Source organism: Acinonyx jubatus, chromosome B2, assembly GCF_027475565.1.
Source record: "Acinonyx jubatus isolate Ajub_Pintada_27869175 chromosome B2, VMU_Ajub_asm_v1.0, whole genome shotgun sequence".
In the NCBI taxonomy this organism is placed as follows: Eukaryota; Metazoa; Chordata; class Mammalia; order Carnivora; family Felidae; genus Acinonyx; species Acinonyx jubatus.
The window spans coordinates 46,976,550-47,000,722 of record NC_069385.1 but is presented as its reverse complement, the minus strand read 5'-3'; the positions used below and the strand labels follow the sequence as shown (position 1 = coordinate 47,000,722).

The 24,173-nt window shown below is 35.4% G+C and overlaps 1 protein-coding gene across 1 annotated transcript in view; it reads right to left on the bottom strand.

The window, feature by feature from the left end:
• The window catches only part of FRK (fyn related Src family tyrosine kinase), a 107,517-nt gene that overhangs the window by 72,711 nt on the left and 10,633 nt on the right, over window positions 1-24,173 (bottom strand). The window lies entirely within an intron of this gene.

Genomic DNA, 24,173 nt, shown 5'->3' with positions numbered 1-24,173 from the left:
ATTGCTTGGGGATGTGAGTCTTAAACATTAAGGCTGACCAAATAACTTCAAAAAATAGGACAAGAATGTAAAGAGAATCATCTGAAGGTTTGAAACAGAGCAAAAGAATAAGTCAGATTTTATCAGTCATGAATATACTCATACGATCACAGTCCTATAAGGAAAGTGACAATAACAATCACAGTGAGAATAACATTTGGATTCCACTTTATAATTCACAGGGTCATCATCTACATTACGGCACTCATTCTCATGGCAAATCTTAAGGCAATCAGAGCAGGTGCTTCAATATCTCCATTCTGTGGAGTTAGAAACTAGAGCTGAGAGAACAGAATAAGCAGTGCCAGTGTGCAAATGTGCAAAGCAGTTATGTGTGACATCTCTAAAATTGTGCAGAATATGCAGTGGGAAGTGTGGACTTGTCCTCACATTGTAATTCCACTCCACAGAGTGGGTCAGAAATATAAAGAAACCATTGCAGAAAAAGGAACACCAGGGTGAAAACATTATAAACAGGTATCAAAAATAGTTTCACCTAACTTCATAGAAACCACCCCACAATGTGACCATAATAAAAAAATAGGATTTGGGGGGCATACCCCTTTCACTGTGAGTAGATAAGCTCTCTTTTATAATATCTCTCAGAGAGAATGCTAAACAGAGTAAACCATTGGTTTGCACTAGTGTAACAAGTCATATATTTTCATTTCTCATTTTTAAATTTCTCTTCAACTTCATTGATTTTCATGAAAAAAAAAAGAAAATCACACAGAAGATTTGCCTTTATTCTTTTTAGCATTTTGTCTGAAAAGATTTTATGTAAAACACAAAGGATGGATCACTTTCAATACATAATAAGAGCCTAATTTGTTTCTAAAGCTTTTCCCATAGAAAGTTTTCCCATAGAAAAGTTTTCCCATAGAAAAACAAAATACACTTTTATGAAGTTAAACACTAGTTACTGTTTGTTATTTAGATATAGGCTTAGTTGCATAAGGATCAAAATTTGAAAATTAAAAGCAAAATAAGATTCAAATAAATATTTAAATAAGTAAAACAATCCTAGAGTTGTAGATGATATTACAAATAATGAATTATGAAGCTTAAAGTAGTTTTTCTAAACTGCAACAAAACAATGTGATCAGACATTTCAAAAGTAGATCAAATTATCATTTATTCTTTCTACAGACAGTGGTGTTACTAAATCAGTGTCACATGGGGAGCCAATCAAAGAAAACGAGTCAGAAATATAGGGGACAAATTATAAAAGGTAGTTCTTCAATATTTCACAATTGTGTTTATTTTTTGTCACCTTGCTTAAATAATTGTTAATGATTTCTTCTTCTTTTCTAAGTATCCCCTTTCTTACCAATTCTGTCCATATAGTTTTGTACTTATTTTCTTAAAGAGAACCTTCTCCTCCAAACCATATTAGCTGTAGACTCATGAAACCTAGATCCATCCATGTTTAGAAATATTTTCTTAGAAAATCTCAATCAGACACAATTTTTCCATCTCCTTGAGTTTCAATATGTGCACTCGCAATAGACATTTTGAAACTTTCCATTCATATTCCAAAGTGGAGAGAATAGCATAATGACCAACTTGTGTGCAACACACACTCAACTTCAGTAATTATCCACATTTTTCTGATCTTATTTCTTAGTATATATTTAACTGGTCAGAATTCAAATGATTTCCAAAATTTAGTTGGAAAGGTGGAGTGAAAAAAAAAATAACGACTAAATAGTTTCATGTTCATTTTTTAAAATACTTTACGCTCAGTTTTTTTGTTCAATTAATTTTTAACCTCAGATCCTCATTCTTTAGAAATTAAAAGGATGGATTTTAAAATGTTTCAAATGTTGACAAACATCACACCTAAAAGGGAAAACACTAAAATAAACATTTATTGAAGTCTACAATAAGCTATAGGAATAATAACAAAAAAAGACTATTTGATTAAAGTTTATATTAAAATTGGAAAAACACACATATAGGCTAATACAAAAAGAAAAAAAGCCAAAAGTCAAAAAATATAAGCTACCTATCCCTACCATACATCATTTTGATGTCAGACAACTGAAGAAACATATTTTAAAAGAAACATGAGGAAATTTTTATAATTGACATTATGATCAATATGTCAATGGTGCAGACAAACTTTCACATATAATGTCTGATAAGGCAGAAACTATGAAAAAAAGGCCTATGCAGTGTAATTACCTGAAATATTTAACTATGCTCCACATTAAAGTGCTAAAGGATTTTCTGCCTCATGATTTCTCTATGCTGACTCAATCTTCATGCCCCTTATGTGTAATTAATTGAGATTAAATTTACAACAATTGTCATTTAACTTTTTTTTAAAAAACTCCCTTCATAATAAAACTAAGATTGCAGAATCTGTATACAATAATGCAAATCTTCCTATTGCTTTCCAAAGCAATTCCCTTTAAGAGGATAGAAAAAAAAAAAAGAACAAATTAAACCTAAAAGACATGAAGAAAACAAACAATAAAAACAACAGTGGAAATCGCTCAAATAAAAAACAAAAAATAGAAAAATTCCACAAGGACAAAAAATTGATTTTTTGAAAAGATTAATAAAAGGTATAAGCCTCTAGCAACATTATTTAAGGAAAAAAAAAAACAAGTGATCAATATCTTCAATTAAAGAGGGGACCATCACAGATTCTCATAGACATTAAAGTAACAATAAAGGAATGTTGTTAAAAACTGTATGCCAATAATTTTGACAACTTGGATGAAATAGACATGTCCCTTGATAAATACGTCTTACACAAACTAACACAAGGAGAAATAGGAAATCTTAATAACCTTAAAGAAGGTTGTTGAAGAAATTGTATCCACTATTTAAAACCTTCCCAAAAAGAAAACCTCACATCTCTGTGCTTCATAGATGAATTCTACCAACTTTTAAGGAAAAAAAAAATATCAATCTTATACCCAAGCTTTCCCAGAAAATTCAAGAAAAAGAATATGTTCTAATTTATATTAGGCCAGAGTTACTCTGGTATCAAAAGCAAAGACATTTCAAGAGAACTACAGATGAATATCTCTCATGAACACTGATACAAAAATCCTTAAAATGTATTGTAAATCAAATCTAAGGATCCATAAAATAAAAAATATATCCTAACCAAATGATGTTTATTCTAGGAAGAAAGTTGATTTATATTTTAAAATGAATGTAATTAACCATGTTAATAGATCAAAAATAAAAACTACATAATCAAATCAATAGATGTAAAAAATGCTCTTGAAAAAATCAACATCTATTTGCTATTAAAAACAAAAACACTTAGCAAGTTTGCAGTAGAAGAAAAACTTCCTCAATCTGAAAAAGCGCAACAATGAAAAACCTTCACCTAAAGTCACACTCAGAGGCAAAATAAAAATAGAACAAAGATAACTAGCAGTTATATATCCTAAAGGAGACAAAGTTTGCTTTTAGACTCCAGGCTACTATCTACTAAACTATCTACAAAAACAGAAAGCCAGTAATTCTCAGAAGAATGTAAAAGAATTGAGGATAGCTACAACAATGCCCTGCACACAACCAAAAATTAGCAGTATTGCAAAGAAACAGGTAGGTATGACCCAAACCCAAGAAAAAATACAGTCAATAGAAAGTAACTCCAAATAGGCCCAGATGTTGGATTTTTAAAATGGGCAGAAGACTTGAGCAAACACTTCACAAAAAGAGACCTAGGTTTGGCCAATATGCACAGGAAAAGGGGCTGAACATCATCAGTCATTAAGGAAGTACAAATTAAAATTACAGTGAGATATATCATTCCTAAGAGAATAACTAAAATAAAAGACTGAGAACATTAAGCATTGACAAGTTGTAAAGCTTCTCTCGTATGTTGTTGTAAGAGTGCAAGATAGTACAAACCCTTTGGAGAACTATGTGGCAATATTTTACACAGTTAAACACACATTAACCCTATGACAAAATAATTCCACTCTCGGGTATGTACTTAAGAAAAATGAAAACATATGTCCACAAATAGACTCGCACAAAAATGTTGATAGCAGCTTTACTCCTAATGGGCAAAAACATCAAACAGCCCAAATGCCTATCAAGAAGATGCAAAAACAAATTTTGGTATGGTCATAAAATAAACTGGTACTCAGCGCTAAAGGGCAAACTAATGATAACACTCAACAACAAAGCTAAATCTCAAAACCATTACATTGAGCAAAAGCAGCAAGACAGAAAAGTAAATGCTGTAAGACTGCATTTATATTAAGTGTCAGGATAGGCAAAGCTACAGTCCAGGGGCAGGAAAAGGGGGAGTGTCTGGAAAGGGACTATGAGGGAACTTTCTGAGGTGATGGAAGGTTCTACATCTTAATTGCTGTGTTCAATGTATGGGCATAAATATTTATCAAATTTCATCAAAATGTAAGCTTAAGATCTGTGTATTTTACAGTATGTAAACTGTACTTCATAAAATTAATTTTTAAAAAACTATACTATGTGGCTTTTATAGCCCCACTATCTCCTTAGTTAGACTTGAAAATAACTAGGTTGGCATTTGCAAAAAACATTCAATTGGAAGATCTAACCTCAGAAATCTTCCTTTCGTAAAGTTTGTGTCTGTGCTGTCAGGGGGCACCTGAAAATGTCCTCCAATCCCTTCCCCCGTTATTAGACTGCTGCATTTGAATATAACTGCTTCCTTTAGGTCCTATTCTCACTTAAGGAGTGGGTGTGGAAATGTGAGTCACCTGAGGATATGAATATTTGCTTCCCAGTAAGATATTTACCTCTTTAGAAAGATCTTCTGAAGAGAAGACTTTCACTCGAAGGACAGCAAAAATTTTACAGGAGAAATTGAAGTTAGTGAGGCCCCGGAACATCTGTCAAATGATACCACACAGACTGCCACTGCTTCATTTTTTTAAAAAGATATAGACTGACATAATTTTCAGATGACTAGCTAAAGCTCAAAGCCTGGAGTAGAGAATGTAAACATCTAATCTGCAATACATTACGTAAATTTAACTTATAATTAACTTTAACTTATAAGTTTGACCTTTAAAAAGACCAGACTTAGAAGACCCCAATTAGAAGACCCCAATACCCAAGGTATGTGGTTACATCTTTCCTTATTATTGTCTATTTCTCAAAAGTGTCCTCACTTATTACTAACCTTTCATGTGTTATAATCCTTTGTTAATATGAGTCATCTACCATTGGTTCCATCCAGGATGGTAAACACTCTTATGAGAATAAGCTACAGTTCTGTTTATACTTGACTCCAAAGTATGCCAATTATTCACTGTACATGAGTATGTTTCACATGTCACAAGACCTCTGGCCTCCATTTCCTCCTTGACATTTCTGTTGGATGCCCCTCATTCTAGTAATCTACCAATAACTCTCCAAGGCATGGAGAACAGGAGTCCTATCTTTCCATGCTCTGCCTTCCTTTGTGAAAGTACCTACAGAAGAGGCACTTTGTGCTTTTCTATAATGCTAGAGCCATCAAAAATACTTTTTAAAGATCCCAGCTATTGAGACTATGGCTAATTCATCCATGTATTCATTTACATAGTTTTTAACTTTGGAATGAAGACAACTGATTTCAGTTGAGAAGTGTGCAGCAAGCAATTCCTAAGTAAATTGCACTATTGTAAAAAAAAAAAAAAACAAGGAGAAAATCTTCAGGATCTAGAGCTAGGCAAAGAAATCTAAACTTTTTACCAAAAGTATGATTCATAATAGAAAAACATGATAAACTGAACATCAGCAAAATTCAAAACTTGTGCTCTGTGAAAAATCCTATTAAGAGGACACAATAAGAGGACACAAAAGGAATCTACAGACAGAGAAAAATATGTCAAGTATCTGGAAACCACATATGTAGGGCTGTTGTCTAAATAAATAAAGAATTTTCAAAAGTCAACAGTAGAAAAACAAATCCATTAAGGAAATGGGCAAGGGTGCCTGGGTGGCTCAGTTGGTTAAGCATCTGATTCTTTTTTTTTTTATTTTATTTTAATGTTTTTAATTATTTTTGAGAGAGACAAAGTGTGAGTGGGGGAGGGGTAGAGAGAGAGGGAGAAACAAAATCTAAAGCAGGCTCCAGGCTAGCAGCAAAGAACCCGATTAAGCTTTTGATTCTTGATTTCTGCCCAGGTCATGATCTCATGAATCGCGAGATCGAGCCCTGCATTGGGCTCTGTGCTGACAGCATGGAAACTGCGTGAGATTCCCTCTCTCCCTCTCTCTCAGCCCTTCTCCTGCTCATGCTCTCTCTCAAAATAAATCAACTTAAAAAAGAAATAAAATGGGCAAAATACATAAAGAAATTTCAGGGCAGAGGATATGCAAAGGATAAAGAAACACATGAAAAGATGTTCAACATCATGAGCCATTTAGGGAAATGAAAATGAAAATCATGAGATATTATTACCACTTATCAGAATGGCTAAAATAAAGAAGAACGTCAAAACCAAATGTTGGTGAGGATGCAGAGAAGCTGGATTGCTCATACATTGCTGGTAGGAATATAAAATGGTGTCGCCACTCTGGAGAACAGTTTGGCAGATTTATAAAACTAAACGAGCAGCTACCATATGCTCAGCAGTTGCACTCTTGGGCATTCATCTCAGAGAAATGAAAACTTAGATTGACACAAAAACCTGTATAAGAATGTTCACTGAAGCTTTATTTGTAATAGCCAAAAATATGGAAATGACTCAGAGGCTCTTCAAGGGGAAAATGGTCAAAAAATTGTGTAATCCATATCATGGAATACTACTCCATGCAATAAATAAACAGCAATAACAATAAAAAGGAACATATTGATACATGCACAATTTTAATGAATTGCTAGGAAATTAATTATACTGAGGGGGGCGGGGGGGGGGAACAATCCCAAAATGTCTGATTCTATTTAGAACGTTTCTGTATGGAACGTTTCTGTATAGAACGTTCTATATAAGGTTCTTGTAAAAAAAAAAATTTAAGTAGCAATTAGTAATTGTCAGGGGTCAGGGCCAGGACTGGAGGGGTTGGGGTAATGGGGTGGTGAGAAGCAGGGTGGTGGTTAACTATAAAAGAGTAAAAGGGAAAAAAAGTAAAAAGAGAGATCCTTGTGGTAATAGACTGCCTACAGTATCTTTACTATTAAGAACAACATACTGGTTCTGATATTGCAGGATAGTTTTAAAAGATGCTATCATAAGGCAAAAGGGTAAAGGGTACACCATAACTTTCTGTATTATTTCTATCAACTGCATGTGAATCTACCATTATCTCATAATTAAAAGTTTAATTTTAAAAAAGGCACTAATGTCTACAAATTGCTCACTCTCTTAAAACTCAGAGTGGAATCAGTTATCCCACTTGATTATATTTCAATATGCTTTTTGTTTGAGAAATAAAAGAGGAAGAAAGAAGAAATTAGGTTTATTTTATCTATGCTGCAAGCATTAATGGTTGTAGCGATTACAAATTAGTATGGCACCAGATGCCAAAATGTCAATTGTGGCTTATTTAAAAGTAATCAGGGACACCTGTGTGGCTCAGTCGGTTGAGCTTCTGACTTCAGCTCAGGTCATGATCTCACCGTCCATGACTTTGAGACCTGTGTCAGGCTCTGTGCTGACAGCTCAGAGCCTGGAGCCTGCCTTGGATTCTGTGTCTCCCTCTCTCTCTGCCCCTCCCCTGCTCACATTCTGCCTCTCTCTCTCTCAAAAATAAACATTAAAAAAAATTTTTTAATAAATAAATAAACATTTAAAAACAAGAAATTAAAAGTAATCAAATTATTAGTTGTAACTGAGCTCCTCCTAATCTCAAGGAACATAATCTGAATAGCAAGCAAAAATAACATATATTGGCAAAGTAAAAAAAGAAAGAGAAGATGAGAGGCAATAAGTCTCATGACAATAAGTCATGTGAAATGCATGATGTCACCACTTTAAATAGGATAGTCAGAGAAGACCCCACAGAGCTGGTGACATTTGAGAAGAGAATGGAAGGAAGGGAAGGAGCAAGCTCAACAGACATCCAGTCAAAGAATATTCCAGGCAGAGGAAAAAGAAAATGCAAAGTCCCTAAGGAAGGAACATGCCCAATGTGCCCCAAAACATGCAGGAGACCATTGCAAAGTTGGTGAAACAGAGAGTAGTAGGGTCCACATCTAAACTTTCAGCTCCATGAGGGCAGGAACTATATCTTTCATCTCTACTTGCAGTGATTAGCCTAAGGCTTAACATAGCAGGAATCACTACATAAACGCACTTGCCTAAATTATCTATAAATACTATCAATAAATATATTGATAAGTGAATTACTGGATGTTATGAGTTGAATTCTATCCCCCTAACTTTCATATGTTGAAGTCCTAATTGCCTGTACCTCAGAATGTGACTTTATTTGCAAACAGGGTCATTTCTGATATAATTAAAATGTCATATGGAGCAGGATGATGTTGGTTAATATTAGAAATCCTGTTAACCCCAATCTGATAAGACTATTGTTTTTATAAAAAATGAAAATGTGGAGACTCAGACACACACACAAGGAGAATACCATGTGAATATGACGATAGAGATGGGGGTGATGATTCTACAAGTCAAACCAAAGATCGCCAGCAAGCCCCCAAAAGCTAGGAGAGGGGCATAAAACATACTCTCCCTGATAACTGTCAGAGGAACCAACCTGCCAAGATATCCATCTCAGTCTTGAGAACTGTGAGACAATACTACATTTCTGCTGGTTAAACCAACCACTTGGAGGTATTTGGTCACAGCAGCCCTAGCAAGCGAATACACTGAATTAACGTTTTTTTCTGACAGAGCCCGTACACTATGTCAAGGAAAACAAAAGAGATCCAATTTTTAAATGGTTAAAGGACTGAAAATTCATGAGGAAAATATAATTCATAAAAATAAAATAAAAATTTGTTACTGTAGAAAACAATTTTTTTAAATTGTGATTTCTGGTTACTAGAAAAGATGATACTAAGTAGTGACTATGGTTTTAAGAGTATAAGCATTCTGTGTTGTGTCCGTGGAATCCTTTGAATCCTTTTGAAAGAAATTTGGTAGTAAACATGAACAGTCTTAAAACTGTTCATTACCTTTGGCTCCGTGATTTGATTCTGGGAATCTATCCAAAAGAAATGACACAAAATCTGGAAAAACCTTTATATAGAAAAATACTTATTGCTATGCTATTCAAAACACTACAAAAATTTTAAATGGAACAAAACCTAAGTGCTATTAAGAGAAGAGTTAAATTGGGGTGCCTGGGTGGCTCAGTCAGTTGGGCATCTGACTTTGGCTCAGGTCATGATCCCATGTTTTGTGAGTTTGAGCCCTGCATCAGGCTCCCTGCTGACAGCTCAGAGCTCAGAGCCTGCTTCAGATTCTGTGTCTCACTCTCTCTCTGCCCCTCCCACGCTTCACACTCTGCCTCTCTCTAAAAAAATAAATAAACATTAAAAAAAATCTTTTTAAAAAGAGAAGAGTTAAATAAATTATGATACATTCATTGACAAGAATATTACAGAAATTTGAAAAATTAATATGAAGACTAAATAGCACCTTAAAATGCATAGTACTAAAAAAGCAGAATATATACACTGATTACTTTTAAAAACAAAAGACCTGTGCATATGAAAACTTAAAAGATATTTTGATATTTGTTATATATGTATATCACTTGGCAAATGTTTTTAATAATATTCAAGATTACCAGCATAAGACAAAATATGATTAGGTGCCAAAAATCCTTAGGAGAATTTCCAAGAAGAGAAAAATCACATCTAGCTGTACTGGTTAAGAGGAGATGTAATGTAGCAAGTGGATTTGTATAGATATATACAGACATAGACTATAGATAGAGAGAGAGAGAAAGAAGAGAGAGAATTCCTAAAAGACTGATATGGAACAAAGGAAAAATTTCTAAAAGAAGATCCACATCAAAAATGTGGAGAGTTACTATCTCTGGATGTTTAGATGAGAGGAAATTTTTCTTCACATTTTTCATTATTGTCTGAAATATTTTGCAGTGAGCATTAGTTCCCATAGGAGAAAAAAAATCCCACAATCAGAAAAGAAGTAAACCTATGTCCATTTTGAAAAAAAAAAACAATACTAATATAACCAAACAAAAACCAGAAGGCAAAAAACAAAACAAAACAAAATCCCAAAAACCAGAAGGCAGTTTTGCTTCTCCCAGAACCACATCTCCAATCAACCTCTCTCCCTGGGGTGGTACTGTCTCAATCCTGCTGACTCAGACCATGGAGCCAATTCTCAATACCACCACATTTTAAGGAAGAACTAGTATCTACAGAACAAGTACAGCAGAAAACTCGAAATTCATGGCATAATAAACTTGTTTAATGATGCAGCATTCAAAAAGAAATCTTTAATAGGCATGAGGTGTATTGATGAATATGCCGAACCTACTCAGCATTGTTATTACATCCCATGTTTAAGCACTTTACATTGTTAATAAATGTTGGTTAATATTAGAAATCCTGTTAACTACAAGTAAAATGTCAAGTAGCATTACAGCAAACACATATTCATTTATATTTCACGCCTGTGCTTAATTTCTTAGGGGAGGGGGAAACATTTGAGGTGCAGAGGGTAATTTTACACGATGACAATATGGAGTTAACTCATTTGTGCGTGTGTGTGTGTTTAGAGCTATTTTTAGATGTGCATATACTTCATTGAATTCGTTAAGAAAAATATTCTTTAAAAATATAAATAAAAGAAACATAAATGCAACGTCAAGGATTTTGAAATGTCTAGAACTGAAATCTAGATACCTGTCTATTAATAATACAGACTTTTGTTGATGTTATTAGAAGTACCAGAGGCTATTCTGTTCAACTCCCAGATTTTCCCTTCTTGCACTCAACATCCTTGAGCAAGAAAGACTATGTTCCCAAGACCATGCAATGGAACACAGGCTACCACTTACTAATGACAATGCATTTGAAATGCCAAACACAGATGAAACATCAACACAAGCCAATTAAAAGGCTACTTTTCAATTCCAAAGTGTAAGTGAAAAAATATTTTTAAAAAGTTCTGTGGCAGAAGTAGAAGCCAAGGAGAGACAATTGAGGAATGAAGTCATTAAAGTAATAATGGAAATAGGGGATCCTTCTCAATGAGATAGGAAGCTGCAGGAGAATTTTGAGCAGAGAAGTAATTTTAATATTTTCGCATTTAAACAAAATGCAGCATTTGCCTGCTGGGTTGAGCACAGACTATATTTAGAGCAATAGTCAAATCAGAAAGGCCAGTTAGAAGACTCTCACACTAACCCAGATTGAAAAATTAAGGTGGGTTGGACTAGGTGGTGGCAAGAGTTGGTGAGAGATGGTTGACTCATGGATATATATTAAAAGTAGAGACAAAATGTGCTGATTGACTAGAAGTGAAGTATGAAGGGAAAATGGGAGTCAGGGTAAATCCAAGATATTTGGCCTAAGCAAATGGAGGCAATTGACAGAGCAGGGGAAGGCTTTATGGGGCAGGTTCATCAATGGAATGCAGGAGCTCAGTCTTGGAGGTGTTAGAAATGGCTAGAATTTGGAGAGTTACATTTAGATACAGTGATATCAACTAGACCATTGATGCATATCTCTCAAATTGAATGAGATGACCAAGAAAGTCAGGACAGACAGGGAAGAGGAGTAAAGGTTAGAGGACTTGGCACTCTTAGTGTTGAGGGAGAAGAGAAGGAACCAGCAGAAATGTTTCAGTTGAGCTCTTTGATAAGAGCAGCTTCCCAGAGTGGAAAGAGTAAAAGTCTAATAGCAGTCAGTTCAAGAGATGATCAGCAAAATTCAGATTGTGGGGAACTCTACAGGCAAAGGAAATAAATTTCAAGGAAATAAACACAGAGGAGGGATCCATGTTAAAAGAGATTAAGTAAGACAAATTAACCAACTATAATGGATGGATGTTGTTTGGATTCATAAACAAACCATAAAACAAATCCACAAAAATTTAGATTCAAACAAAGGATCAAAAAAGGTTTATAAGAGTAAGGGAAATTTCACAGTGACTGAATATTTGATGATATTAGGATTTTTTTTTAGGAGTGATCATTATATGGTAATTAAGTTCATTTGTTAAGAGTTTTTCATGTCATTTACAGGTATCTACAAGAAGAATTTATAGAAAGAACTATATGATGTTTAGGATTTGCTTCAAAACGACCCAGTAGTGGGGTGGGAGTAGGGGTAGGAAAAAGGAATATAAGGATGAGATAAAACTGCCATGTGTTGGTAATTGCTGAAGCTGAGTGATGAGACATGGGTGGGAAGAGGGAAAGGGGATACTGTTTTTTTATACTTCTGTAAATGTTTGAACATTTTCATAGTAAAAACATTAAAGGGGCACCTGGGTGGTTCAGTTGCTTAGGTGTCCGACTTCGGCTCAGGTCATGATCTCATGGTTCATGAGTTCCAGCCCCGATTTGGGCTCTGTGTTGATAGCTCAGAGCCTGGAGCCTGCTTCTGATTCAGTGTCTCCCTCTCTCTCTGCTCCTCCACCACTCTGTCTCTCTCCATCTCTCAAAAATGAATAAACATTAAAATTTTTTTTAATTTAAAAAAAATTAAAAATGGGAGATAGAGAAAAGAAAAAAAGAGACCTAAGTACAGGCAACTTTTTTCAAAGGTCGGCTGTACAGAAGAGATTAAAGTACAACAGCCAGAGTGGAAGAGGAGTTAAGCATTGTTTTGGGGCACCTGGATGGCTCAGTCAGTTAAGCGTCTGACTTTGGCTCAGGTCATGATCTTGCAATTTGTGGGTTCAAGCCCTGCGTAGGCCTCTGTGCTAACAGCTCAGAGCCTGGAGCCTGCTTTGGATTCTGTGTCTCCCTCCCTCTCTGCCTCTCTCTCTCTCTCTCTCAAAAATAACATTAAAAAGTTTTTAAAAAATTAAAAAAATTTTTTTAAGTTGTTTTCAGGAGTGAAGAATGTTAATTTTGTTTGCTGCTACATAGCTTTCCAAGAAGAAATCATTTAATTCTTTACTAACTAGAATTTAAATTATACTGGTGGATTTAAGAGAGGTCAATAATTTTTATAAGAAATCAACATCCATTATTCAATTTCAGTTGAACCCACAGCATGCTTAAGAATCAGGCACGTTCTTACTGGGACCTTATGAAGATAAAAAGCTTCTGCACAGCAAAGGAAACAACCAACAAAACTAAAAGGCAACCAACGGAATGGGAAAAGATATCTGCAAATGACATATTGGACAAAGGGCTAGTATCCAAAATCTATAAAGAGCTCACCAAACTCCACACCCGAAAAACAAATAACCCAGTGAAGAAATGGGCAGAAAACATGAATAGACACTTCTCTAAAGAAGACATCCAGATGGCCAACAGGCACATGAAAAGATGCTCAACGTCACTCCTCATCAGGGAAATACAAATCAAAACCACACTCAGATATGACCTCACGCCAGTCAGAGTGGCCAAAATGAACAAATCAGGAGACTATAGATGCTGGAGAGGATGTGGAGAAACAGGAACCCTCTTGCACTGTTGGTGGGAATGAAAACTGGTGCAGCCACTCTGGAAAACAGTGTGGAGGTTCCTCAAAAAATTAAAAATAGACCTACACTATGACCCAGCAGTAGCACTGCTAGGAATTTACCCAAGGGATACAGGAGTACTGATGCACAGGGGCACTTGTACCCCAATGTTTATAGCAGCACTCTCAACAATAGCCAAATTGTGGAAAGAGCCTAAATGTCCATCAACTGATGTATGGATAAAGAAATTGTGGTTTATATACACAATGGAGTACTACGTGGCCATGAGAAAGAATGAAATATGGCCCTTTGTAGCAACGTGGATAGAACTGGAGAGTGTGATGCTAAGTGAAATAAGCCATACAGAGAAAGACAGATACCATATGTTTTCACTCTTATGTGGATCCTGAGAAACTTAACAGAAACCCATGGGGGAGGGGATGGAAAAAAAAAACAGGTTAGAGTGGGAGAGAGCCAAAGCATAAGAGACTCTTAAAAACTGAGAAAAAACTGAGGGTTGATGGGGGGTGGGAGGGAGGGGAGGGTGGGTGATGGGTATTGAGGAGGGCACCTTTTGGGATGAGCACTGGGTGTTGTATGGAAACCAATTTGACAATAAATTTCATATATTGAAAAAAAATAAAAAAATAAAAATAAAAAAATTTTTAAAAATCTAGGCAAAAAAAAAAGAATCAGGCACGTTCTTGGGAATACAAGCTGGTGCAGCCACTCTGGAAAACAGTATGAAGGGTCCTCAAAAAAATAAAAATAGAACTACCCTATGACCCAGCAATTGCACTACTAGGTATTTATCCAAGGGATACAGGTGTGCTGTTTCTAAGGGATACATGCACCCCCACGTTTATAGCAACACTATCGACAATAGCCAAAGTATGGGAAGAGCCCAAATGTCCATCGATGGATGAATGGATAAAGAGGATGTGGTATATATATATACAATGGGGTATTCCTCGGCAATCAAAAGGAATGAAATCTTGCCATTTGCAACTACGTGGATGGAACTGGAGGGTATTCTGCTAAGTGAAATTAGTCAGAGAAAGACAAAAATCATATGACTCATATGAGGACTTTAAGAGACAAAACAGATGAACATAAGGGAAGGGAAACAATAATAATATAAAAAGGGGGAGGGGGACAAAGCATAAGAGACTCATAAATATGGAAAACAAACAGAGGGCTACTGGAGGGGGTGTGGGAGGGGGGATGGGCTAAATGGGTAAGGGGCATTAAGGAATCTACTCCTGAAATCATTGTTGCATTATATGCTAATTTAGATGTAAATTTTAAAAAATTAAATTAACAAAAAAAGTTAAAACTTAAAAAAATGAGTCTTTTGAAATAAAAATAAAAATAAAAAACAAAAACAAAACAAAAAAGAAGAATCAGGCATGTTCTACACTTGCTAATGTTTTCATTCTTTTCTAATATGACCACAGTCTTTACTCAGTCCTACACACCCATCAGAAGAACTTACAAAAAACTTCTACCTAATAATATTGATTGAAAATTCTGCTTCAAAGTTATAATCTGATAACATTTTATTAGCAAACTATTGTACATAATAGTTAATAAACTTGAATTAAATGTAACAAATGTCTAAATCAAAAAAAGGAAGAAACAAGGAAAACTGTCATATAATTCATGTAGCTACTCCTTAAAATCAAATTTTCTGACTCACCGACCTTTAAATAGAATTATTGTTAAATGTTTTCCTTAATTCTCCACTCTACTGATTATTTTTTTCCAATATTGGTGGTTAAGCTAACAGGTACTGAGTTTTTGTGTTGCAACAACTAGTGAATAAATAGTGAGCAGGTGAATATCTGTTTCTATGGTTTCTGTTTACAGTAGAGAACATTCACATTGATCTTTGACACTTGTTACTTTGCTTTGTAATAGAAATTTAAATATTGTCTTCTCCTCCCTTATTCATATCCTTAGTTTTCTCCATCTTGTCCTCAATTGAACTATTGTCTTTCCTTTTTTCTGGCTCTCTTTCTCAAGGATCATTACCTCTAAGTTTCATTACACATGATTCCATTTCAGTTTTCCATTCTAGGAAGTGTCTGGATAGAAAAGGAACATGCAGGAGATCTATCTGCTCTTTTTTAATAAGTTTGTCTGAACAAATACTGAGTTTCTGAAAATAGATCAGCAATTTAAGAAGAAATAACAAAGTTTCCTTTTTTGCTGGGACAAAGCCTCTTTCCATGACAAATCCTCGAGGAACAGGGATCGTTTTCTCCCCTCTTTCAGCAGTGGCTGAGATCCCATTAGATAAGGTAAGCTCCAGGAATGCAGTGAACCTTGCCAATTCCTTGGGTTGCCCTCTGCAAATATACTTACTTTCTGCTGGATCAAACTAAACCATTCATTACTTATACTCGTACTTCTCTACAATGGCACAAAATTATAGCAACCAAAAGTTGCTAAAATTAATGTCAAATGGATAAAAACATAGGTTTCAAAAACAGGTTGAGATCATTTTTCTCATAATACCCACTGCACTAAACTGAATCGTGAAGTGTGCTGACTGATCTCTGTCAGGTATGACAATGTGTTTAAAATGTTAAACCAAAATGCTTATTGACATATTTTATATTCCCAGAACCATTGAGCAAAGATTCCTGGGAGATACTCCTTCTTTGCATTTGAAGATTAATTTTTGTCAAATTACTTTCAAAAATCAAACTGAAAATATTCCTTTGAAAAAGATTTTTTTAAACGGTACTTTGTCCATTAAATAAATGAAATAGTTTCACTAGATAAACACCAGTCTACTTAACTGTAAATGTAAATGTATAGATAAGGTGAACAAAATAAAGTGAGCTCTGTCCTAGGAAAAGTCATCACGGGAACTCTGCAGTTTATGTAAGCCTTCTCAGTATGCGTTCACCTATTTATTTTTTTTAGCTCCTCAAAAGTGATTTCATATCCTGCCTGTGAACACGTCATCAGAAAAAAAAAAAGTTGTTTTTATTGTTTAACACAGCATTTTTTAAAAACTATTAAATCAGCAAATAACAAAGCAAGCCTTCAGGTTTCCCTAAGGGGGAATGTCAGACACACCCAGATGTGTCAGTACTTTTCTTTGTGAGACTTTCTAAATCACTGGGGGCCAAGGAAGGCTATTAACTTCTTTTAATTCCCTACAAAAGCCTTGTTTTACCACCTTGCCTATACAGTCAGTTTTCCATTACTGAATGTTAAAGCCTTCTTATATCACTGTGAAGTTGCTTTAACCCAATTTGTCCACAGTACAGGAGGTCAATTCATTTTTAGGTCCCAGAAGTCATGTACTTGGTTTTATTTTTTGTACAATAAATGTATGTATTTTTGTCAGTTGTTTTCTTTTTGCCTTGTGAAAGATAATCAACACTGAAGTGTACTATATCACTGGATGGCAAAAAGAGGGTAGAATGAAGAAAAGGGTTTAAGTCACTTTGGTTGACAGTAATTGGCATTTTATTTTTCTCACTGTGGACCCAAAAGTAAAGCCTGAGTTGAAAAACCTCATCTTGTTATATAGTCTCCTCAGTATAAATGTTTATGTAACACAAATGTAAAAGCACAGGGATAATTTTTTAAACACAGTTAAAATAACATAAGCCTAGAATCATGAACTTCCCTACGTGCCCACATTTGTCCAACTTATTTCCATTCTCAGCAAGGTATCTGTATCTAGTCTTCCCTCAACTACAAACCAGGCCATGCTATTATCGACCTGCTCACCAATTTCCTTTCTCCTACTTTCTCACAGTCTCACTTCATTTAATTTCCTTAAACACCAGCTTTATACTGGTGTTTATCTTTGCTCATTTTTGCTCATGGGATCTTCTGTTTGTTCCTTACATCTTTTTTTGCGATGTTTATTAAAAATCCATCTGCTCTTTTTACCCACATTTTAAACCACTGAGTCCCCTCCTTCCCTTTGTTTCAATTCTTCTCTTTGTTCCTTGTGTGTTTCTCCTCAAATGCATGTGGGTCTCACACAGGTTTGAAGCCCCTACTGAGGGCACTTTCCTGCCTCACTCTGCAGATCAAGAGATAACCAGATTGAATTACACGTGCACAAACACACACTGACTACAATTCTGGAAATAAGTAGAAAGGGCGGGGAAATTGTGTGAAATTCTCCAGCAAACAAAGATGTATGCCTGGTTGAAACAGAGAAGGAAACAAACAAGGTAAGAGGCAGGAGAGACACCACCAACTAGTGTTAGAATGAGGGGGAAAAAATTGGGAGCAAGATAAAGGAGTGGCTAGGTAGAGTTTCGGCCAATAGTTGTTCATTGTAATCTACCCAACAACCTGTCATGCTGCCTTAGAATTAGTCTCTCAACTAAACTCAGAAAGACCATTTAAAAATGTATTCTTAATTAGTATATAAAGATACAAAATTACTTTTTCTTTATAAGTTAAGGTTTTGAAATATAAAACATGTCTATAATGATAATTATTATTTATGTAATAAAGTAGGTTATAATAACAGACCCCTACAAAACTCAGTACTTGTTCTATAGTTTAAGAACCAAAAGGATTCTAAAAAAAAGGAGAGAGGGAAAAAGAAGGAAGAAAATAAGCCAGACTTAAGGTCAAATACGGTTATTGTGAACAAGCATTTAACTGGACTCTGAGCTTCATGGTACTTAATTAAAAAAAAAATGTGATATGTAATAAAATTCTTATCTGCTATAAGGAAGTAAATCAATTTTTCAAGAGAAACAAACTGTGCTTTTGCTAACTTTATAATACAGATTTGTATGCTTTTTTAACATGGTTCCCATTAGAACATTATAAAACCTATAACCCCTTATCCTAAAAAATGTACAAATATACATCACATAAATTTCTTTTCTTTTTAAGACAGAGAGAGATCGTGAACAGGGGGAGGGCCAAAGGGAGAGGGAGAGAAAGAATCTTAAGGAGTCTCCATGCCCAATGTGGAGCCCAATGAAGGATTGATTTCATGACACTGAGATCATGACCTAAGCCGAAATCAAGAGTTGGATGCTTAACCAACTGAGCCATCCAGGTGCCCCTACATCACACAAATATTACACAGCATTTCAGAAGATTCATGATTGTCTTAAGCCTATCTCTAAGAGTCTATGGTCTACAAGTTAAGGATTCTTGTCATTGAAATTTGAGGGAAGAGTATCTTCAAAATCATAGTGTATAATGACAACAGAAATTGCAAAAGCTATATGTTTTTATATCTTTCTTATTTATGTTAGGGGGGTAATATTAAAGGGTAATTCAGTGAAAGTAGTTTTATGAGGAAGGTAAATCATGAACTATATATGTTCAATCACAATATTTGTATGTGGCCTTTTGGCCAGCATATTTGCTACCCTTTATGTCTCATGACCTAAGTGACTTCTAAGCATTTAAGTGTTTTGCAGAAGTATGGAATTTATAATACTCAGATGAGAAAATCCGATAGCTACTGTTTATCATTCCCTTACTTTATTTTATACTTTACTAACCTGCATGCCTACCCAAACAATATATTATTTGTTTTTCCTTATTTGTAGACTTTATAAAATAGAATCTTATTATATGCAATCTCTTGAAATTTTCTTTTCACTCAACATTATGCTTCCAAAATTCATCCATGCTGTTATATGCCACTTAATTCATTATTTTCACTATTGTCTAATACTCTACTGAATAAATAAACCACAAATTATCCCCTCTTATTAATAGGCATTTAGGGGCACATTGGTGGCTCAGTCAGTAGGTAAAGCGTCCAACTTCAGCTCAGGTCATGATCTCAAGGTTGGTGGGTTCAAGCCCTGCATCAGGCTCTGTGCTGACAGCTCAGAGCCTGGAACCTGCTTTGGATTCTGTGTTTCCCTCTCTATTTGCCCCTCTAGTTGTGCTCTGTCTCTCTGTCTCTCTCAAAATAGAGACAGAGCACAAATGGGGGAGGGTCAGAGAGAGAAGAAGACACAGAATCCAAAGCAGCCTCCAGGCTCTGAGTTGCCAGCACAGAACCCAACGCAGGGCTCAAACTCACGGACTATGAGATCATGATCTGAGCCCAAGTCGGCCGCTCAACCAACTGACCACCCAGGCACCCTTTAAGTTAGGATTGTGATGAGAAAGAGCACAGAGTTCAAAGTGATTCAGCAGCAAACCCAGTATCTACCTGTTTTCCTATAAACCATTGCATAATACAAATAAAAGACATTGAGTCACTTTTGTATTGCTTTTATCTGAAACATCACTGTATTCACTGTACTATAATAGCCTGAAGCTAAACAGAGGACTATCCTACAACTGTAATATAAATAGAAAACAGTCAGGGCTTACCTAACACAATCCCCATCTGTCTTCTAGAAAAATGCAAAGAGGACCACGTATTGCTTTTTGTATATAAAACATTACTGGAATAAATGGATCTGAGTGCATTCTTTTTATTTTGTAAAATAGTACTACTACTATGCCATAGAGAGTATTAAAAATGTAGATGCAAAAATAAAATAAAAATGTAGATGTAAGGTATATAATTAAGTATTGAAGCATTTTTAAGGAGCTGTTAAATTGACTCAGTATTTCCAAGAAGGTTCTTCTCATTAGGCCTCCTTAACACACTATTCTGTATCTCTCCTTTCCTTCACAAACTTCTTTAAAAGTTACATATATTTGCTGCCTCTACTTTAAGACCTAGAATTAGTTCAATCTTCCCACATGACCCAAAAACTTTAGGTGTGTGGCACCAAAGAGAAAAACTCATTAATTTTTCCAACAATTTTGAGAAGGCCAAACCGACCACACTAAAGATGAACCCTCAGCCTATGCCCACTCTACCCCACCCTCCAAATGCCAAATATCCAAACCCACCAGAGGATGTTGAAAAGCTACCACTAACTTTGATGCCCTATGGAGGGTGAAACCTTCGGTAAGTCCCAGCCAAACAGACACAGTCCTTAGGACCATACATGCTCTGTTCAGAGATGTAGGCAGCTGGGTTCCACTGCCTCTCTTGATTTTGCTTTCCCTTCGCTGAATTTCAGGATGTACCCAAGTCACATGTGTAGAGCCATGTAATATAATACTCTTTCCTATGGCTCAGCCCAGCCTAACCCTCCCAGAGCAGAGTCCTAGACAGAACATGAAGTTCCTCATTAAACTCTCTTTATCTCATGACATCATCCATAATTACTTTATAAAACTTCGTGTTAGTGTTATCAGTAATCTCCAAGCAATTCTAATAGTTTTTACCTCTTTCTTGTTACTCTGATCTTTCTTTAGCATTTGGCCGCAAATCTCTTTCTTGACATTCTATCTCCCTGTTTTGAAAAATATGCCCTTTGTTTTTTTTTCTACTTTCATGAATTCTTGACTGCTTCTTTCAGGGGCTCTTCTTCCTTGGATTAGTTAGGTTTTGCTTCAAAACAACTATATAGTTAACTCACAAATCTAATTTGGGAGTGATTTGGAACAGGCTCGTCTGATCTTAGCTAGGCTTGACCATGAGTCTCCAGTCAGCTAGAAAGTCAGGTGGGACAAATAAGGCCTCTCGTCACCTGGTCTCTCACCCTCCAGGGTTTTTGCCTGGGATTTTCTCAAGGTAGCTGCAGAACTCCAAGGGCAATAAGAAAGCAAGTCCCAACATGCAAGCACTTTTCAATCTCTGTTTTTGTCACATTTCTTATTGTTCTATTGACCAAAACAAGTTAATTGGCCAAATTGAGAGTTTGTGTGGGAGGAGACTTCCCAAGAATGTGGATGCAAGAGGGTGTGAACAAATGGAACCATTACTGTAATCTATACACTCACTGCACTTACCAAAACCATGAGCATTTCTAAAGAATTGATCTTCAGCCCATTCTCCTGTTAGTTACATTCTCACTGTATGGTTCTTATAACCCTTGTGAAGTCTATAATACTCTGCGATTCTTATTCCTGTCACATCTATAACACCTCTTATAATGCCTGCAAAATTCCATCTTTACATCCATTATTCTACTAACAAGAAATACAAAATTATAGGAAGAACAAATTATGAATTCTTCCTATGAAGGTAGGAAAAATTAGGAAAGGTTCTTATCAGCTAAACCTAAAAGAATGGTGTGATTTTTTTTTCCCAAAGCAGTACTGATCCACGTATTTGCTTCTTCATTCCATTAAATAATTATTTTTTGAAGTGCAAGCTACCTGACAGTCTGTGCTGCCCTTATGGCATGTATCAGCATCTGTCTTATACTAGCTGAGAAAGAGAAATAAAAGCCCCCTGACATCCAAGAGCCAGCCTGGCACTTATAACTAGGCCTTGGTGTTCTTCTGTTGAACATAAACAGTCTCACAGAACATCAACATCAGACGAGGCCACCCTGTGACCATGATGGATCAAGTCAAAAACAAGATCAGATCACTCTTAATCACATCTGAATACCCACAAAAGCATGGACATTGTCCAACCACAAAAATGACCAAATATCTACCTATCTTGGCCAATACAAATGACTATTGTTTCTTTACCAATTGTAGCCTTAATCTTGAACTAGTCTCCCTCCTTCTCAACAAAATGTATTAAAATACCCAATCATATAGTTATCCTTACCTCCTGACAGCAGTCAATCCAGAGCAAAGCCCTGCTTCTTTAAACTCTCTCCAAAATTCCACCCCAAACTCTATAATGTATCCTTCCTAACATGCTCTTACTGAGATGCTCCACTGGTGTCCATGCTGTGTTCTCCTTCCCTGCAATGAGTAATAAACCAGTGCAGGTGTATTCCTGGTGGTCTTTGGCTGACGGGCACTATACATTCTTATTTGTCTTACCTCCAGAGACTGTTAAAATTCTGTGGAGAATGAGCACTGTCTTATCCATTTTGGTATCTCCCACTGTATAAAAAGAATGCCTTTAATAAAACAAATATATACAAAATGTTTATATTTTATGAATGGATACATGAATCCCATAGACTCCATCTTTCTCAATCACTAGAAATGCTGAGAAAATTTTGGAGAAAATGTTCTGAGTCCTACTTCACAGAAATGACACAGGCATCCCCCAGAGATGACTTCCTGGAAGCGACTTTGCAAGCAGGACAATTCTGGAGCTTGCAGGATGATGTCCCTCTTGCAATGAGAATCTTGGTATGTTGTAATTGATTAATATTCATAAATAGAAAAAAGATATATGTGAGATTGGAAGAGCATTAAAGTGACTTTAAATCTACCAATAATACTGGCTTTCCATAGGAACCATATGGGATTCTTCTGAATCGCCCAAATCATGCTGCCAATGTGGTATGCAACATTTGTGTTAATGGAAATATTTATTTTGATATAAGATTTTAAATGCCTTTCAAAATAGATACCTAATATAAAGTTTAAAAGCTCTTAGTATTAGCATTTCTTGAATTACAAAAGTTTTTAGTTATAGCACTTCTTGAATTGCATTCTCATTTTACCCTTCAAAAAGCAAATAATTCATAAAAAAATCTCCAACTGAGAAATTTAGTTTGAATTTAAAGGTACTACAAAATATTCCATATAAATAAAAAAGGAGACATACGTAAAAACATTAAAGAATTTGGGGCATCTGGGTGGCTCAGTCAGTTAAGTGTCAAACTCTTGATTTCCGCTCAGGTCATAATCTCACGGTTTGTGGATCAAGCCCCACAAGGGGCTCTGTGCTGACAACATGGAGCCTGCTTGGGATTTTTCTCTCCCCCTTTCTCTCTGCCCCTCCCTTGCTTGACTCTCTCTGTGTTTTAAAATAAATAAATATTTTTTAAAAACACTAAATAATCTAACACTAAAATTAATTCAATTTTTAAATAGCAAATAAATCTAATTGAGAAACTTTGGAGGAAAAAATGAAATCATGACAACAAGATCACACACAAGAGACAGTCCATATGGAATCTGAAATTAGTCAAAAAAGCAAGAAGGGGTATAATACAGATCACATGATCTACATTTATATCTATAAGTTTAGCAAAATTCTTGTTAGGTTGATCTTCAAAAAAAATCCACATAAACTAATACTAAAGTTATGGGCTTCAGGAAAATAGCTCCATAAGGAGGTCTAAAATAGCATTCAAGCTACTGTCAATCTGCATAACTATCTTCCCCCAGAAAAATTGGTCCAATCTTTCCAGTACTAACAAGTGTTAAGAACTCCCATTAAAAACGGAATCAGAAAATGCTGCAGAGAAATCAGCAGTTAATTAGTAAGAAAACCAGTAAAAAGAACATATAATTATTGTGTTTGATAATGTTTTAGAATGTGACAGAGAAAATCTATTAATATTCAGTAAAAGCATCAAACTTTCAGCATGCACAAACTGAAAAATATTTCATATACATAATAATTTGAAATTATGTATGTTAAGCATAAAAACTGAAATTATAAGTCTGGCCCTACAACATTAATTTTGTAAATTGGGTTTTGGTTTTCTATCCATTTAAGAGCTCAGGCCAATAATTCCTTTACTCTAAATATAACCACAGTATAGTTTAATATGCATGTCTGTGATTTTGAAATACCATTTCAATGAGATTCATAATCTGTTTCTGGTTTGATGGTCATTCTACACTATGGACAATATTCAAATCAATTTG